We start from the raw sequence: 20,065 nt of genomic DNA, 5'->3' as shown, positions 1-20,065 counted from the left end.
ATCTCTGCCTGTCTCGCTCTACTTGCTAAAGCTACAATTGGCTTTGCCTTCCCCGTTGGCGGGAAGGGTGGGAAAGACTTTAGTTTAGAAACAAGTTGTTAGTGACAGAGCCTTTTCTAATGCCGCTGACAGCGTCCCTCAAATGAAGCACTTCTTCTTCATGCTGAATGCGTTTGTGTTATCTGTAGGGGAATTTTGAGTTGGTGTTTTTGCCATTTTTCTTCTTAAATTTCATTCATTTAATTAAGGTATAATTTAGATACTATGAAGTGCACGGATCTTAGTGTTATAATTCAAGGCATTTTGACAAATGCATACACCAGTGTGAACTTACACCCCTAATATATCTGTCATCCCAGAAAGTTCCCTCGTGTCCCCTCCCTATCTCCACTGTAGGATAATTTTGTAAAAGTAAAAAAATGAAGTGTTGGCTGCGATGCCATTTGTGCACTGGTCAAAGCAGACTGGCTTTATGTGAGTGAAATCATTAGAAATCAACACAATAAATTACTTGATCCAGTACTAAATGTTTTAACTTGACATGGATTTAGAGAAAAGAAATGCATTAAATGCATTAAAATGTCATCTGGGGTGCTGTTAAAAATTCGGATAAGTGAGCCCACCGCAGTACCATTAAGTCAGAATTTCTTGGCATGGCATCCAGGAATACATATTTTCAATAAAAGTCCCCAGGAATTCCACTGTGGCAGGAGGTGACACCAACGACACTGTTGGTGTGGAGACCAAAATGGTCTGTTATGACTGGACAGAGATAATCATTGATCGATGGGGAAACAGAGTGCCAGAGAAGTATAGTGGCTTGTTCAAGGCCACGCAGGAAATTCATGTTGTGGCTTGCATTTCTGGGAGGGCAATAGGAAAGGCTGGGATCACAGTCATCCACAATGGCCCGGAAAACTATTTGCCCCTGAGTTGTTCGTAGAGGTGACCAGAACCCAGGGCCAGACCCAGGCCTCTACTGCCTCCCTCACCCCGTCCTGCTCAACAGTTCTGGAGGCCACATAGGGAAGGGACTCTGCGTCTGATGGAAAGCAAGAAAGGAAAGCACTGCTTATGCCCTCCAGCATTCAGGCCTCCACAGACCCACAGCCCTGAGGATTCACTGGTGACATTATAATCTGCCCCCATCCCAACTCTTCTCCTCTTGACAATGTACTCTAAGAGACTGAACTGCTTTGGTGCGGTGTGCGGGGGTGGGTGTCAGGCAGGCTTACCACTGACAGGGATAGGTCAGTGCAGGCAATTTATCACCCAGTGGAACTCCTCCTTCCCATCTGCCAAATGCACAAATAAATCAGGCATCAGAGCGACACCACTGGCGAACGGTCCAGGTGGGACCACATCCAGCCGCCCAGCCTCCCTGGTTCCACTGCCACTCAGGCAGTGTTTTGGTGGCACCTCAAGCAGAACTGTCCTTTCTTTCCCCACCCAGACAAACCCAAACAGTTGAGAAATAATCAGAATGAACTGGTGTCCTGATGAACCTTTGATCTTCCCGAGTGTCAGTGTCCAGCCAGTGTGTGAGGCTCCCATTGAGGAGGCTGCAGAGTGAGGCAGAAAGTCAGTAGTGTTCAGAAAAGCATGGAGTCTTTTTAGCCCTCTGTCCCTGTCCCCTCCATAAAAGATAGCGCTGGATGACCAGAGCCCACTGGCCAGCTTAGAGGGACACCAACGTCAGAATCCAAGGGAAGACAAGACTTCGGAGCAGGCAAGAGGACCTGCCTTCTGCCCCAGGTGAGGGCTATGACTTGAATCATAGGCATTTACCACGGCAGGGGTCCATCAGCCTCTGGCCTCTACCTGGCTGCTCTCACAGCCCCTGACAATGTCTGCCACTCCCAATATGAATTAGCGAGATGGGCTTCCATGCAGGGTCCCCAGATTTGCCCCAGTAATGCCTGAGGAGCCCATGGGAGAGGAGGCAGATGAAGTTTCAAGAGCCCTGGGGCCCCTCTCTTGATTCTGTTGGGATTCTGCTGCCCCAAGAGCCTGGCTAAGCCACTTTAATCTCTGGGCTTTGGTTTCCTTATTTGTAAAATGTAGGGGTCAAATTAAGGTGTCTTTCAGTTCACTCCCAACATTATGGGTTTCAGTCTACCCCTCCCAAACCAAGAACCTTGAATTTGTTTCGATATATTTTATTTCCTATTGGGTGCAGATCTATTGGGCACACAGCCGAGATGGGCAAAGGTCTAGCAATCATTCCAGGTAGGAAGGCAGACACCTGTGTGTAAGATTCTTAATGGTAGAGCTCTTTCCTTATTTATCTTTGCATCCTTAGGACAAAATAGGTGTTCAGTAAATTCTTGTAACATGAATGTGCAACTCATATAAAAACCAGGGCTCCATTTGGCCTATTCCTGACTTGCTCTCTTATTCAGAGAAACACTGGGTATCCACGAACAAATATTTAAAACTCATTGCAATTATTATGGTGTCTCTTGAGAAACTTCTAGGGAAGATCTATGTACACGCCTCAGAAACCCTTCTTAAAATCCCTGCCCTCTTTTCTCCAGCTATCTTCCACCTGCTGCTGTTCAGGAACCTCTTACACTTTAAACATTCATTCTTAACTTACTTTTCCCCATTTTATGTCACAAAAGCCAGGTGTGAACCAACAAAAGACTACATTTCCCTTCCAGGCATGGGAAGTAGGAGCAAAGACAAAATTGTTCTCAGCAGACCATGGCTAAAGGGAGGAACACCACAAGAGGAAAGAGAACGAAGCCCTATTTATTAACTTTATCATGAGTAAGTGCTGTGTGCATGAAGGCATGTTGGAATGCTGTCTGCATCATCAGCTTTGCAGATCAGTTTCCCACACATCCACAGTTTTTTGTTTTTTTGTGTGTTTTTGAGACGGAGTCTCACTCTGTTGCCCAGGCTGGAGTGCAGTGGTGAGATCTAGGCTCATTGCAAGCTCTGCCTCCTGGGTTCACGCCATTCTCCTGCCTCAGCCTCCTGAACTGCTGGGACTACAGGCGCCCACCACCTCGCCCGGCTAATTTTTTTTCTTTTTTGTATTTTTAGTAGAGATAGGGTTTCACCGTGTTAGCCAGGATGGTCTCGATCTCCTGATCTCGTGATCCACCCAACTCGGCCTCCCAAAGTGCTGGGATTACAGGCGTGAGCCACCACGCCCGGCCAAACATCCACAGTTTTGAAGGAGTCACCTAGGTGATCTGATTTCAGGAGTCAGACAGTGTCCACTGCCTCCCGTTATTGCAAATACGGTCAGATGCCATGTGATATTTCAGTCAATGCTGACCGCATACACGAGAGTCCTGTGAGATCCTCATACTGTATTTTTACCGTACCTTTTCTCTGTCTAGATACACAAATCCTTAACACGGTGTTCTAATTGCCTACAGTATTGCCTATATATCGTAGTAATGTAAGTGTAAATAGCAGGTACATTCTATGTTGATTGCATGACAATGAAATCACCGCTGGACAAATTTCTCAGAACGTGTGTCTATCCTTAAGCGACACGTGAATGTATGTACTTTCATTGCTTTAAACTCAGAGGTTTTGGACCTTGTCAGTCAATTAGCACCAGAAGCAAGTGGTGGTAACTCTCTGTGTGACCTTAGGCTGTCATCCATCTTCCCCATGCTTCTGTTAAATTGAGAGAGTAAAGAAGTGTTAAGCGCCGGGCGCGGTGGCTCATGCCCGTAATCCCAGCACTTTGGGAGGCCGAGGCGGACGGATCACGAGGTCAAGAGATCGAGACCGTCCTGGCTAACACGGTGAAACCCCATCTCTACTAAAAATACAGAAAATTTGCCAGGTGTGCTGGCGGGCGCCTGTAGTCCCAGCTACTCGGGAGGCTGAGGCAGGAGAATGGCGTGAACCCAGGAGGTGGAGCTTGCAATGAGCCTAGATCTCATTGTCTCCAGCCTGGGCGACAGAGCGAGACTCCTTCTCAAAAAAAAAAAGAAGAAGTGTTAAGCAATGATTCTGCCACAGTGGGTTGGAAGAACGGGCTTGGGAGAGTTTTTAACTCCTTTAGTTCCAGCCCACTCCTCCATTAAATAGAGATAATCAGGAATATTATGAGGTTTAAATAAAATTATAAAATACAAGCCAGGTGTGGTGGCTCACGCCTGTAATCCCAGCACTTTGGGAGGCTGAGGTGGGCGGATCACCTGAGGTTAGGAGTTCGAGACCAGCCTGACCAACATGGAGATACCCTGTCTCTACTAAAAATACCAAAAATTAGCCAGGCTTGGTGGCCCATGCCTGTAATCCCAGCTCTTCGGGAGGCTGAGGCAGGAGAATCACTAGAACCCAGGAGGCGGAGGTTGCAGTGAGCTGAGATCGCGCCATTGCACTCCAGCCTGGGCAACAAGAGCGAAACTCCGTCTCAAAAAAACAAAAACAAAAAACAAACAAACAAAAATACAAAATCATAGCAAAAGTCTTGGCCCATAGCAAGCATCTGATAAATGTTAGTTATTATTAATATTGTAATTCTCTAGTGTTTCTTTGAGCTTGAATAGCCCACAAATCTCTGAGTGTTGTTTGACTCAAACCAGGAGCTACCTAGGTGAAGAAGTTAAGTGAAACCAGCATGGGTAGTCAGAGTTGTCATTTGAGTGTCTGGAATGAAAAGGGCCTCATCAGTGCTTGCTTACGTAATTCATCAATTATAATTGAGAGGAGAAAATATATAAAATAGAACTACACAAGAAGAAATAAACATTCAACAGTAAATTAGTACTGGAGGAGTTCCCTATTTCACCTGTCAAAAGACCAATTTTCCCTGCGGAATGAAATAAGGGAAAGCCCTTATCAGTTGGCAACTGACACCAAAACACTACTTAGGTGAGTGGCGTGGGATGAAGGTGTGGAGGTAAACCCTGACTTCTTCCCCACTGTATTGAGGGTCATCTTTCCGGCCTGGTGCTGAGTGGGTGGGATTTAGTTGCCTGCTGTGGCTTCAAGGACTGTTTCTGGAGTCTTCTAGGTTTAAGGCCAGCAGTGTTGCGTGACAGCAGAAGCAGCTTCCAGCGATTTCTTGGCTTCCAGCTAATTCTCTGTTTGCACTTTTGTTATGGCTACTAGTTTAAAACTCCTCCTTTGTTTATTTGTTTGTCAGTAGGTATGTGAGATGAAGTCAGCCCTCAGCCAGGCTCTGCCCTGGAGGGCTCTGCAAGGAAAGGGGTCACTTTACTTCTTTTGGCCCACTGGGTGGTAAGTCTGAACTGAGGCCTTTCTTTATTCCATCTCAAACAAGCAAACAAAAAAAGAAACCTACAAATAAGGAACTTTTCAGAGCAGCAAAGACAGGAAGAATTGGCCTTCCCATCTTTGCTGCTCTGAAAATGGCTCAGTTGAAAAATCTGGGCCGTTGAAAAGAAAACAAAAGCCCTGAGTTAATTGCAGAATAGGACAGGTCTGCACCCCCTTCCCAGTGCAGGTGACCTTGGATGAGACTGGTACCAGCTCAAACCTCTTCCTTTGTGTGCTCAGCCAGCCTTTGAGATGTGTCCCCACCGACAGGTGTCAGAATAAATAACCCTTAAGAGGCAGGTCTACCAAAGGGAAACCCTGGAAGTCCAGAAGATTTGCTTTCTCAGTGTTAACTACAGAGTTTTAAAGAGCCTTGAAGGTCTGATAAAAACCCACTATCACTCCCTGTGTCTCATGAGATAAGAGGGTCTAATGAAGAGAACAAGGGCTTTGGACTCCACAGAGCTTTGGTTCCGTCTCTCCGTGTACTAGTTTAGGTGAGCTACGGCCCATGATTTAACTTCTCTTAGGCTCTCATTCATTACCTGGAAATACTGGAAATAATACTAATGTATTAAAAATAATAATAAGTGTATTACAAGGCTGCTGTGAAAAATGAATCTGAGATAATAGATGACAAGTACTCAGCAGAGTGGTCCAGGATAACCCTTGATCAAAGTTACACATTGATCACCAGCTGGTAAACTGCATACAGTCAACTGGCCCTTTCAGACTGGCCCTTCACCTACGATGGCCCTCAACTTGCAAAAAATTCTTGGTTGGGACTTCACATGGGGCCTTCCAGAAAGGAAGCAAACGTAGCAGCCTATTAGCATACAGTGGGCCAATTTCTGTGGTTAAGTAAATAAGTTACTAAAAGCATAATACCTGCCTGGGAGCTTTCTGGTTGCTGTTTGGAATTGAAGGAGTAATATAATTGTCATAGGAATAAATATACTAATTCAGGCAAATAAGTGAAACCTCTCAAGTTTTATTATTCACTTCCAAATAACTTGATGTACCTGAAACTTTAAATATACAAAACCAAGAAGTAGAATCCAAAGGCTAGAATTTCCCCTGACCTTTGTTATGGTAAATCTCATACTTCAGATGCTAAGCATATCAGATTCCAATATACAACAAGTTGAAAAATGAGACATAAAACAAATATGATTTGGGGTGGGGACTATTTCTCTCAAAGACGAAATTGCTAAGGAATAATGGTGTGATACTCTGCCTCAAAGAGTTAAAGACTATTTCATGGAGAAATGTAGTAACCAGTTTTTATTTCACCATTCACAATGTCATTCATTGAGTCATTTATAAACAAAAGTGTTTATTCTGTTTTATGTACTGTGTGAGATGTTGGGGATACAAAGCTGAATTAGACACGGCATTGAACGTGGCCTCAGCCCTCCAGGAGCCATCACAGCTAACAAGCCCACGTGCTGCAGTGGGACAGTGGCCATCCGGATACACTGTGGCCAGAGCTGAGGGGAGGGGAGCTCCCCTCTCACCAAGGGCATCAGGAAAGGCTTGATCATGCACAAAAGAGCTTTTGAGTTGGCGCTTAAAGAAGGAACAGAGTTTGCTATAAAGAAAAGAGAAAAAAAAATTAAAAATCCAAGCAGAGAGAACAGAATGAAGGTATAAAGGTACAATAGGTGGTCCAGGTATAACAATGGTAGATGAAGCATAGTGTGTGTGTGTGTGTGTGTGTGTGTGTGCGTGCACACACACCAAGTGGGATACAGGGCTGAGAATATGGGTAGCCAGAATCCACTGTGAGAAGTTTAGAACAAACGAAAAAAGAGGAAGACACAAGTGTAAAATGTAAGAGGAAGATGAGTCCAACAAAGGCAGGAATTTCTTTCAAGACACAAATACCTGGAACATGAGGAGAGGGAGTATCTCAGAATGCAGATCATTCCTTGATGAACCCCAGGACCAGATAAACTGTGGTAGATTGTGGTAAATTGGTAATAAATTGTGCTGTGTACCTGCTTGGCCTTCTTTAGTCCTCTACCTACAGCTGTATGCAAATTTTTTTTTTTTTTTTTTTTTTTTTTGAGATGGAGTCTCGCTCTGTTACCCAGGCGGGAGTGCAGTGGCACGATCTTGGCTCACTGCAACATCTGCCTCCCGGATTCAAGCGATTCTCCTGCCTCAGCCTCCTGAGTAGCTGGGATTATAGGCGTATGCCACCACCATGCCCAGCTAATTTTTGTATTTTTAGTAGAGACAGGGTTTCACCATGTTGGCCAGGATGGTCTTGATCTCCTGACCTCGTGATCTGCCCACCTCGGCTTCCCAAAGTGCTGGGATTACAGGCATGAGCCACCGTGCCCGGCCCTGTATTATAATCTTATGGGACCACTGTAATATGTGTGATCTGTCGTTGACTGAAACTTCATTATGTGGCACATGACTGTATTCGATCACAGAGGCAAAAAACTTGCCATTAAATTGAATCTACTTCCTCTCGTGAGATTAATCCCTTATGCTTTCAGCTAAAATGGAGTATCTGGTAGAGATGGGGTTTCACCATGTTGGCCAGGATGGTCTTGATCTCCTGACCTCTTGATCCACCCGCCTTGGTCTCCCAAAGTGCTGGGATTATAGACATGAGCCACCATGCCTGGCTCTCAGTGCAAACTTTTGAAGGTAGGGTAGAAATTTAATAGCAAGCAAAAACAAAAATGTTAAAAAAAAAATGTGCACCTAAAGGGGCACCCTAGTAACTCCAGTGGTTTTGCCTGGGTGATGATGTGAGATGTTATGGAATAAGTACACACCTTTTTTTTCCACTTTGGTTTAATTATTAAAAGGATGTTTTTTGTTGTATTTTTGATTTCAACAGGCATACGTGTTGTGGTTCAAAATATGGAGATGGAGACTTAAAGAAGGAAATGAAACTTTCTCTGTATATTTTATACATAAAACATAGGAGATGCTCTTTTTAAATTAGCTTTCTACTTTTGCTTTTGTGCTTCCAAATGGTTTCTCATTGAAGAGATCAGAAAGAAAAGATTCTTTTATATTTTGTTGTAGTTCTTATATGTTTTTAGTTTTCATATCTAACTCTTAAGTCCATACTGAATTTGTTTTTAATTAATGGATCACCTGAGGTCGGGAGTTTGAGACCAGCCTGACCAACATGGAGAAACCCCATCTCTACCAAAAATACAAAATTAGCCGGGCGTAGTGGCACAAGCCTGTAATCCCAGCTAGTCAAGAGGCTGAGGCAGGAGAATCGCTTGAACCCGGGAGGTGGAGGTTGCGGTGAGCCAAGGTCACACCATTGCACTCCAGCCTGGGCAACAAGAGCAAAACTCTGTCTCAAAAAAAAAAAAAAAAAAAGGTCTTACGTAAGGTAAACTCATGGCACATTTATGAGCCTTGGGCCTATTTTTCCCTTTAAGCTAATCATTTATCCTTCCCCTTATCGTAAGTTTTGTCCATTTCCTGTTTTTGAGTTATGAACAGTCGGGCCTGTGTTTCCTGGGTGGTTTTCCTGCAATCATAATAAAGTATGATTGTTAAAGCCATTCCTCCTGTTCCTGTTATTTCTGTCCCCCAGTTGGCTAACAGAGCCTAGGACTTTTGCTCCACTGGCTACCTCCTCAAGTCTGCTTGTGTTGCCAGCAGTTTAGAAACGAGAGCGTGGTCTGTGGAAGGTGCCCCCATTTGGATCCCTCTGGAGGTTTTTAGCAACAGCTGGACCTCTCTGACACATTCGGATGCAGGATCTCCTGAGGACCTTGCAAACTGAGGATGGGGTGGGACTATCCCAAAAGATATCACCCACCCACTCCCATGCCTTGAGCAATGACAGGCCTTCATTCATTCTTAAGAAAACGGTGTGCTCCAGGATACAGGGATGAATGAGATAGAGTCCCTGCCCCAAGGTTCTCATTCGCCCTTCTAGAATGCTTCAGAGGATCTGCCTACTTGAGCAACCTCATGAGGTGACATCATGGGAATCTGCACAATCTCATTCCATTTACTCACTAAATATTTGTTGAGCTCCTACTATTTGCCAAGAACTGTGCTGGGTGCTGGAATACCAGGTCTCAAGGAGCTTGTTGCTGAATGGAGGATAAATAGGCGGTGACAGTGAGATAAAAGCCCAAGTAGGTGAAAGTGTTAGACCTTAGATGTTAGGAGTTTCTGGGTTATTCAGTCCAGCCTGCCAGGGGCTTATCAGCTGCATTAACAACAGCATTTCTTTTACATTCAAAGTAATAGCAAAGTCAGTGGTAATCTAGTGCACCTGAGATTCTTCAGCGTCACTCTAAACTCCCTTCAGACCCAACTTTTAGAGGTACAGAGGAAATCAGCTGGGGCAAATGAATGAATGGTTCAGAGATTTAAAAGAAGTAAGGGACGAGTAAATAATTGGGTCCACTTACCCAGGAACTGTGACTGGCTGCTTGGTTTCCTAGCAGTCAAAGCCAACAGCCACAGCCTGGGATGGGATAACACAAGCCAGGCACCAAAATAAATTTTTTCCCTTTTATCTCAGTGACCCAAATCCATGGGCCCCACTGATGTTTGTTTTGACTTCTTGGCTCTGAAGCCTAGGGCAGTTCTTGTGTGGTAGGCTGTTTGGTTGACAAATCTTTTAATGGACAAATTAGCAAGCTCCTTATGTGCTCACATATTAGCTGACCGCCTTCAGCCATGCACAAGACACTGGAGAGTAGGCTGTCCCCCTCACCCCAAACTGCAACCAATCCTTGATTATTCTACAGATAAAGCTTGGAATAACCTCAGATCCCTCTAGTCAGTTGATGGGAAAAAAATGCTGTGTTAAGGATTGTCCATTTTTATTTTAAGGAAGGGAAAGGAAAAATACAGGAGGGTAAAATAGAAGTTATGAACGTAGCTGCTTTTTAGCAACCTTCCAAGCACATTTTCTGGAGGAAATTCAAAATTAAAACGAGATTTTAAGATTTCTTTTGCAATTTTATGGCCCCTGCCTTTTTTTGTTCTGGGCCACAGCATGATGAGTAATGAAGAGTTGGTTTTAGAACAGATCTTTGCTTCTCGCCAACCCCTTTTTTTGAGATATTTTCTTCAACCCCTTTTTTCCCATCAACTGACTTCAATGCTGGCTGCATGGCCTCCTTTGTAGCTCTAACACCCCAACCTCATTCCCCAAAGAAATAAGTTCTCTTGTGTCTGATAGTTCACACATTTTAACCACATAGTATTGTCCTTCTAACATAGGGGTTGAGGTGAGGTAGGGGATGATGCCTGTCTATGACTCCATCCTGTTGCTATCTGACGCCTCTTCCTCAACTCCAATCTGCCAGGCAGATTAAAGTACAGGGTTGCACACTATTACATTGTCAAAGATAATTCAAATCTCATCCTTGAAGCTTTTCTACCTTCCCTTCAATTCATCACCACTTACAGTAACTATTGACTCTGCTCAAGGCTGAACGTGAGCTTCTGGGAAAGGGAAAATACCAAAGACGAATGTTTCCAAGCAACAGAGAGATCCAGATACATTTAGTGCTTCCCAAGACTCAATTTATTTATATGTAAAATGGGATAATCCCCCACTTCTAACACTGTTGTAAAGATTGGAGATAACATAAGGGCATTCTACTGAGCTTTAGAAGTGGAGGCACTCAACAGTTAGTAGCCATTTGCATTATCATTGTCACACACATCAATTTCTAAAGTTGTGGCCCAAGCATCTCTGATCCAGCAAGAAGAAGGTCCAAGCAACTGCTCTGTGTCTTCTTATAACTGATGACACAAGTAAAAGAAACAGAGAGAAGGGGGTTAGGGGGAACCCTCTAGTGGAGAAGTGAGTGAAAATTACCCCAACTCCCATTTCCTTTTTTATTTTTGTGATGGAGTCTTGCACTGTCGCCCAGGCTGGAGTACAGTGGCGTGATCTTGGCTCACTGCAACCTCCACCTCCCGGGTTCAAGCAATTCTCCTGACTCAGCCTCCCGAGTAGCTGGGATTACCGGCGTCCACCACCACACTCGACTAATATTTTGTATTTTTTAGTAGAGACCGGATTTCACCATGTTGGCCAGGCTGGTCTTGAACTCCTGACCTGGTGATCCGCCCCCCTCAGCCTCCCAAAGTGTTGGGATTACAGGCATGAGATATTGCACCCACCACCCTCCCCCATTTCTATTCTACCTGGCTGCCTTAAAAAAAAAAATCATATGTATTTCATATTCCTTTCTTAGCTCCACCACTTTTCTCCCTCTGTCTTCTCACTCTGTTCTCTGCTCTGCTCCCTAAGTTGTCACAAGAACAATTTGTTATCTAGGTCCCCAGCGAAAAGAGCCCTGAGTCAGTCACCTGCACAGGAAGCCGTCTGAGCACCACAGCACAGGAGGACGGGCAGGCCTCATGGGTGAGTGTGCACACACAAGCCTTCCCAGGATGCCCTTGGCTTGGAATTCCATTTTCCAGAGTCCAATTATACAGACCCAGGGAAGAGGCCAGACCCACCCTCTCCTCACTGACTCCCTTATGAAGAATTCTTGAATAAAACAAAACACATCAGGCAGGGCACGGTGGCTCACGCCTGTAATCCCAGCACTTTGGGAGGCCGAGGTAGGTGGATCACCTGAGGTCAGGAGTTCGAGACCAGTCTGGCTAACATGGTGAAAGCCTGTCTCTACTAAAAATACAAAATATTAGCTGGGCGTGGTGGCGGGAGCCTGTAATCCCAGCTACTTAGGAGGCTGAGGCAGGAGAAAAGCTTGAACCCGGGAGGCGGAGGTTGCAGTGAGCCGAGATCACGCCACTGCACTCCAGCCTGGGCGAAAACAGTGAGACTCCCTAGACAATCTCATTCATTCCATATGTGTTTATTAATTACCTACCTTGTGTCAGGGACCATTGTAGGCTCTGGAGACATAGCATGACACAACTGACAAAGCCCATGCTCCAGTGGGATTTACATTCCAGCATGGGAAAATCAGATAACGAACAAACATATGAATGCTGTGAAAAGGGACAGGTCAGGGGGTAGGGAGTGAGAGTGGAGGGTGCTCATTAAGAAAGGGGGAAGCAGGTATGTGATCACCAAGTAGACGCCACTTGAGAAGAGACTTGCTAGAAAGAAAGGTGAGTCAGGTGGGCATCCGGAGGAAGAGCATCCCAGCAGAGCAAATGGTAAATGCAAGCAAATGTCTGGTGTGAGAAATGGCTTCAAGTGCTCAACAACAAAGAGGAGAAAAATGAGATTGCAGCTGAGTAAGAAATAGGGGAGTGGCAGGTGATGAGCTCAGAGAGGAAGCCAGGAACCTCTCAAGTAGGGACTTGTTGACCATGGCTAGGAAAGTGAATTTTGTTTAAATGAAAGGAGTGCTACTGAAGAGTTTTGAGCAGGTGTATGCAATTCAACTTAGGGTTTAACTTGTTTAGGCTATTCAGTGGAGAAAAGACCATTGGAGAAGCAGGGTGAAAGAGCAGAGCCCTGTTAGGAGCTTATTTGCACAGCACACAGTTGGCAATAATTAGTGGTGTGGAGTCCATGCAGGCTGTTTTGCTCAGTCGCTCCTCCCACCAACCCAGAGAGAACTCCAAATTCCTCAAAAAGATACGCAAAAGCCACAGCAATCATTGCCTACTTTATGAAGATGTCTTCATGAGGACAGGAGGGAGAGACTATATCACAATCAGGGCGGCACACCATGTCGGAGGCATCATTTGACCTTCATGCTCTCCTTATCCTCTCTTTGGTAGACATCTCTCTTCTTCCTGCATCCCTGCTTCCTATCAACTTAAGATTGCTTTCCTCTCTGCTACGCAAAGATGTTCATCTCTGCCCCAGCTTCTGCTTTCAAAAAGCACGGCATCAAATCCCCCATAGTATTCAGAAAATGAAGTTCCCTTTCATTAACAAGATCTATTATCCCCTTAAGGCAATATAGGAGACATCTGTTGTTACTTGAGTGTGTTTTTGCCTTCTCCCTTCCTGCTTCACACCCTTCCTGCTTCACACCGTTCGTCTGAACAAGGTAAGAACCTCAGTGAGACTGAGGCAAAAGTCTCAATCAGACAAGGTTTATTAAGCCAGCTTTACAGCACACCTGGAAAAAACGTGGGCCACAGACACATCTGTGGCTATTTTTCCAAAGGGGTTTTTAGGAGGTATAGTATTTATACGTTTTTTTTAAGGGGAGAAGACATGTAGGAAGAGGGGGCAAGCAGGCAGTAAGGGGGATGGTTACATTCTAGGGAGACTTTAGTTAGTACCCAATAAATCTACATTTTATGTAAGATAAGGTGAATGTTTGCAGAGAAAAAAGGGAGTAAAGGAAAAGTCAGGAAGTTTCTTGTCTTGTCTTTGTTCTGCACCTGGGAAGACAGGCCTGTATTCTATATTATCATATGTTAGTTTTAGGAGCTAGACTTAGATTGCAGACCTAAAGTTACAATTGGCATGACCTTGTTTATGGGAGGCCAGAAAAGAAATTCCCTATGAATGATCTGTGGGGCAGTCCTTTGCAGATGCCAGAGACCTGGCTAATGAGGAATGCTAGTAACAGCTATTTATTTGAAAGAGGGTGCTGCATGACTCAACCTCCAGGCTAAACCTTTCCTTTTGCTTAAGGAGTTTGGAGATCCTGAGATCTTTTCTTTTGTTTTCTTTTCTTTTCTTCCACTCTTGTTGCCCAGGCTGGAGTGCAATGGCATGATCTCGGCTCACCACAACCTCTGCCTCCCGGGTTCAAACGATTCTCCTGCCTCAGCCTCCTGAGTACCTGGGACTATAGGCACGCACCACCACGCCAGACTAATTTTTGTATTTTTAATAGAGATGGGGTTTCACTGTACTGGCCAGGATGGTCTTGAACTCCTGACCTCGTGATCCACACACCTCAGCCTCCCAAAGTGCTGGGATTATAGGTGTGAGCCACCGTCCCCAGCTGATCCTGAGATTTTTTAAATTTTGCTTTACAAAAGTATTTTTCCAAAAAGAATTCTGCTGGTTGAAATTTTTATCTCATCACACCTATATTTAGCATATATCTCTTTTAGTCTGTTAGTAATTCTGTTTGTTCATGATGATGTTTTCCAATAGACTTAAACTTCCTTAAAATAGGCAATCGCATTTATTTCCATACCTTCAGCATTGGCACAGAATCTGTCACTTAACCAACCTTGGTAGAATAGAACCAAACAGAGAGAAATCTTTATCTTACTATTGTCTGATGAACTACAATTCCTAGAGTTGGGTCTAATCAGTTGAATTTTTTTTTTTTTTAAGCTGAGCTTTGTAAAATTGCACACAAACTAGTGAAGCGGCGTCATTGTCTGAGCTAAATACCCAAGCTCCATCATCTTACACCAAGGAAATCGAGGATGTGGACACACAAGGAGTGAGCTTAAGAGCGGAAGTTTATAGGTGAAAGAAAGAGGAAAGCTCCCTTGTGCAGAGGAAGGGGTCCCAGACGGGTTTCCAGGTTCACAGCAAGATGCGGCTGGTTTTATAGATGAGCTTGAGGAGGTGGTGTCTGACTTACAAAGCACACAAGAGATTGGTTGGACCAGGTGTTCCATTTACATAACACGTGAAGAAACTGGCCATCCTACGCTAATCTTTTATTATTCAAGTGTGTTCTCTACGTGGCTGGTGCCACGTTGCCTATTCCCTTATTGCACATGTGGTGACAAAGGAAAGGGAAAATGAAGACTCCACGTTGGATATGCCTGGCTCCTAGGTAGCCCTTTTCTATTGGCACAGCTGCAGGCATTCACCTGTGCAAGCTTCTAGCTTGCTTATCTGTGTCTGCAGCTTGATTTTTCAGGCTGCTCTTTGTTAGAAAAGAAATTATTTGGGGGCTGCTTTTTATTAAAAGGGGAACTTTGCTGAGGACTCTCTTTCCGTCACTAACTGCCTAAATTGTTTCTTTCTAGCTCCTGTATCACTAGGAACTCAGCATTTCTAAGTACAGCATAGAAATTTTAACTATCAATAGGTCTTTACTGAGATGGTAATAAACCCTCACCTTTCTCCTTCTTCTTCCCTTCATCCTTGGATAGTTTGCCCCACTCATTGAGCCTCCTCTTGTTTTGTTAATTAAATCACCTGCAGTATTCTCCAGGGGGAGTTATCAGTGTTCCACGGACAGTGGAAACTTCTTGGGGGTGGGGATCTTGTCTCTCCATGTTCTGTTTGGCACCTGGGACACGTTGCTCTTGGTGTCACTCCAGGATATATGCTTTCCATAGCAATTTGTCTAATTGCGCTGAGCATAAAGTGAATGAAATACATAATTTGGTAGGTTCCTCTGACTGCGGTATCTGGCTACAGAGCTTTATATGAAAGGTGTTGATTGGCTGTTATATATTCTACTGTCACCATCTCCCTGTCAACATCTCTTTGATAGAGAATTGGGGGTGGAGGGCAGCCATGAGGCAGCAGCACACACAGCACTCACCTCACGTTGTCAGTAAGATGGGTCTTTAAAAAGGCACATTGCAAAGCATAGCAGATCTCTTGTGTCTAGCTTCATCTTGACATATATAATGCCAAGCATTAAATTGGGGTTTGTTGATATTACCATGTATTTTTTTAAATAATACCAGGGAACCTCAATAAATGGTCACTGGATTCCCTGGTAGGTAGAATAGAAGCCATGTGAGGGGTAAGGGCTGGGTCCAATTTATCTTTGCATTCCCCAGACCAATCTTGCACACTGCCTGTCTCACGGCAGGTGTCTTCTGAGTGAGTGAAGAAACCATCCCTTGTGCGTTTCCTTCAGGCTGGCTTTATTTTGCAAATGGCAGAGAAATGATGACGCATCATATTTTTTAAGACAGCCAGGGAATAAAATCTCACAATTTTCTTTAGTCTTAACATCCAGGGCTTAGTAATTCTTCCTGCTGGGAGTCTATTCCTCTCTTCTGAGTCTCAGTAGCTACTATATGTTTAAAAATTGTCATATTGCTACCCCATTCCCAGTCCTTTGTCTTAAACCACTTAAAAAAGAAATGCTTGTAATTCCACCAGAAAAATCCTAATTAGATGCTTAGCTTCTGAAACAAAGGCTTAATGAGTGAGGTCTTGTTCCACCCCCAGGGTGTTGACAAGGTCCCTCCTCATCTGTGAGTCTCCCACCATGAGCTGGCAGGACTCCTACCACCCAGAAAGTGATAGACCTACTCACTTTAGAGGCCTTGCCCCTAGGGGTAATACAAACTAAGAAGGCAGCAGAAGGCAGGGCCCCCTCAGAGGAATGAGATAACCTACCAGCCTGTGGGGAGGGGTTCCTTCCCTGTATTTCCTAACCACATCCTTGGTTGGAGGCACAAAGGAGAGAGATGAAGCCTCAGTTAGTTATTTGAAGTGCTCAGCTTTTATCTACTGACCTTATCTGTGTGATAATTATATAGTAACAGCTCAAAGCGCAAATACTCACTGAATCCTTCACCAGAGAAAAACAGACCAGTATGGAGGAAATAATACTTTGCAATGGAAGATAATTATTGATTTGGGCTTCATTCTCTATTGATGAGCTCAGCATCCCTAAGTCCAGGTCTTATGAGTAATAAACAGAAAATTATTCCTCCTTGTTTTACAACAGAGCAGGTACACCAAGATGAACATAGGTTCTGGCCTTTTGATTTAGAGATTGCCTCCTTCAAACTCAGAATCATACAGTTCTGTTTGCCAAGCTGGGTTTTCTGCTGAATAAAGGTGCTACAAGGACAGCAAATAAAGTCTGTAGTCTCCTTAGGTTAACGTAACAAATGCCATGTTCATGAGTCACAGCTGGGACACACCTAGTCCCTGAGCTCCAGAGAAACCAGACACTAGGCACTGTGTGTCTTCACTTTGTTGTACTTGCACAAACTGACTTCACCGGATATCGAGTTTTTCCTCTTTGACTTATATGGTCACTAAGAGGACCTCACTCACAGAAACCTAAATCGGAGGCAAATAGGAGGAGCATCACTGTAGCAGATGAAGCTAGCTGGGCTATTACTGCAGGATGTGCTTGATGGGAACAGGCCTGTGCTCTGAATATTCACCTTTCCCCTCAACCAGAACTTTTTTTTTTTTTTTTTTTTTTTTTTTTTGAGGCGGAGTCTCGCTCTGTCGCCCAGGCTGGAGTGTGCAGTGGCGCGATCTCGGCTCACTGCAAGCTCCGCCTCCCGCGTTCACGCCATTCTCCTGCCTCAGCCTCCCGAGTAGCTGGGACTGCAGGTGCCCGCTACCACGCCCCGCTAATTTTTTTGTATTATTAGTAGAGACGGGTTTTCACCGTGTTAGCCAGGATGGTCTCTATCTCCTGACCTCATGATCCGCCCGCCTCGGCCTCCCAAAGTGCTGGGATTACAGGCGTGAGCCACCTCGCCCGGCTCAACCAGAACTCTTAACTACAGTAATCTTAAGAAAGAGTTCTAAATCTCATGAAGCCAGGGGAAAAACCTGATGGAGAAAAAAGGGGGGTGATTATTCTAACATAATCCTATGTTAGAAAGATTAGTGAAAAGATGAAGAAAATACATTTCATCCATTTTTGTGGTTTTCAATATTAATTTGTCTAAAAAGCTTTTTAGAGAAAAGGGAAAAGTGCTGGAACTTTCTCATACAACTCAGAGCACAAATATATATGCCCACAAAGACACACATTGTTAATTTAAATTGTCTGAATCAGAATATATTTGAAAAACATTTCCTCACTAATTATTCAACCCTCAGTGTAAGAGCCTCAGGACTCAAGCATCATAATAAATCATCCGCTAGGATATCTGCATCAGATAACTAGGGCAGAAATAAAAGCCAACAACTCACATCAGCCTAACTCATAGTCCATTTCTTTCGGAGTAAATTGTTTGTTAAGATTTGCATCTTGTCCCCAAAATGATTCTGGAAACTATACATTTCTGTTGATAATTGGTAAAATTAAAATACTGAATTTCAGTACATGATCGAAATTTATTAATCAAGATTATAGCAGACTTGCTTGTCTATCTTTTTCCTTTTCCAAATTTCAAACAGTGTTTGAGGCTATGCTTTCAGAATAACCATAATCACAAACATTGATCCGTATTTGATAATTCAAGGTATACACATTTTTTTTAGCATGCCCCAGGAAAGAAGTTTTTCAAAGGCAAAGTCCATGCTGTAGTCAATATATTATCTCAGGGCTCAACAATATGCCTCATGGTAGCTGGCCAGTAACAAATGTAGAAACAAATGGATAGTTTTGAAAGCACACCCAAACTAAGTGAGGAGATACTTCAACTAGTTAATTTCAAAGAGCAAAATATGAGTATATTAACTCATGGGACCATGTGGCACATATTTCAAATGCTCTAGTTTTTTGACAAGTAGTGGAGTGCTCAGGAAAAGGCTTCACAGATGAGGCCTGCCAGAGAGCAGGTGGCATCTTCAACTGATTCACTGAATCATTCACTCACTCTTTCATTCATGTATTCAATCAGTAAACATTTATTAATGACCTTACCATGACAAGTCACTGTGACAGGAGATGTGACAATGTGTAAGATCCACACACTGCCTTCCTGAAATCAGAAAGACAATACACACATTATTCCTTTCTCTTCTATTGCTTTTTGATTGGCTTGGTAGCCACCAGAATTTATTGGTGGAAAAACAATGACTGTATCTGCTACAGGCAATTGTTCATATTCCCTTAGAACAGAGTTTCTTAACCTCAGAACCATTGATATTTTGGACCAGATAATTTTTTGTTGTTGAGAGCGGTCCTACTTACCATACGATGTTTAGTAGCATCCCTGATCTCTACACCACTGGACTCCAATAGCACCATCTCCCCAGCTGTAACAATAAAAAATGTCTCCAGATGTTGCCAACTGTCCCCTGGAAAGAAAAATCATTAGCAATTGAGAACTACAGGTGGACAATAGAAAGTGCTGTGGATGACTGAGTAGGAAAAAAAAAAAGAGAAATTAGGAAATGGAGTGTGTGTGTGTGTGTGTGTGGACTTAATTAATAGTGTGTAATTTCAGCTACCTAATAATTTTTAAGACCACTTTTAGACACTTGCTTCTTATTAGGATATAAAAAGTAGCAAGAGACCATTACTTCCACCTTTACAGCAAGATACATCTAGACAAGCTATATAATGATAGTTTAAAGAAACTCACCAGAGGCCAAGGCATGGTGGCTCATGTCTATAATCCCAGCACTTTGGGAGACCAAGGTAGGAGGATTGCTTGAGCCCATGAGTTCAAGACTAGCCAGAGCAACATAGCAAGACCACCATCTCTCAAAAAAAAAAAAAAAAAAAATAGCTGGGCGTGGTGTCACATGTCTGTGGTCCCAGCTATGAAGCTATTCCAGGGGCTAAGGTGGGATGATTGCTTGAGCCCAGGAGGCTGAGGCTGCAGGCAGCTGTGATTGTGCCACTGTACTCCAGCCTGGATGACAGAGCAAGACCCTGCCTCAAAAATAAATAAATAAATAAACCTACCAAAGAACTGAGGATGCAAGACAATCTAAATGAAATGAATTTCAGCAGAGAGAAAACCGTAGCTACTGTGAACCTCGAATGAAGGTGGAGAAAGGAGGAATCTGCTGTGGATGGAGTGAGAATTCAGCTGAACTGTTAATGAACATTTTTTTTTTTTGAGACAGGGTCTCACTCTGTCACCCAGGCTGGAATACAGTGGCATGATCAGGGCTCAACCTCCTGGGCTCAAGTGATCCTCCCACCTCAACCTCCTGAGTAGCTAGGACTACTGGCCTGTGCCACCACATTAGACCAATGTTTGTTTGTTTGTTTTGTAGAGGCAGGGTTTTGCCGTGTTGCCCAAGCTAGTCTCA

The 20,065-nt window shown here is 43.9% G+C and overlaps 1 long non-coding RNA gene across 1 annotated transcript; it reads right to left on the bottom strand.

The window, feature by feature from the left end:
* Positions 1 to 10,944: 10,944 nt before the first annotated feature.
* Positions 10,945 to 19,072, bottom strand: LOC107975059 (uncharacterized). Its single transcript, XR_002944142.3, has 3 exons — positions 18,993 to 19,072; positions 18,723 to 18,780; positions 10,945 to 11,016 (listed from the first exon to the last, which is right to left on the bottom strand). It is a non-coding gene; the product is annotated as an uncharacterized LOC107975059 (long non-coding RNA).
* Between the last annotated feature and the right edge of the window lie 993 nt (positions 19,073 to 20,065).

The sequence above is a fragment of the Pan troglodytes genome, chromosome 5 (assembly GCF_028858775.2).
Source record: "Pan troglodytes isolate AG18354 chromosome 5, NHGRI_mPanTro3-v2.0_pri, whole genome shotgun sequence".
In the NCBI taxonomy this organism is placed as follows: Eukaryota; Metazoa; Chordata; class Mammalia; order Primates; family Hominidae; genus Pan; species Pan troglodytes.
Note: the sequence above shows the minus strand (reverse complement) of the source record. Positions and strands in the feature narration are given on the sequence as shown.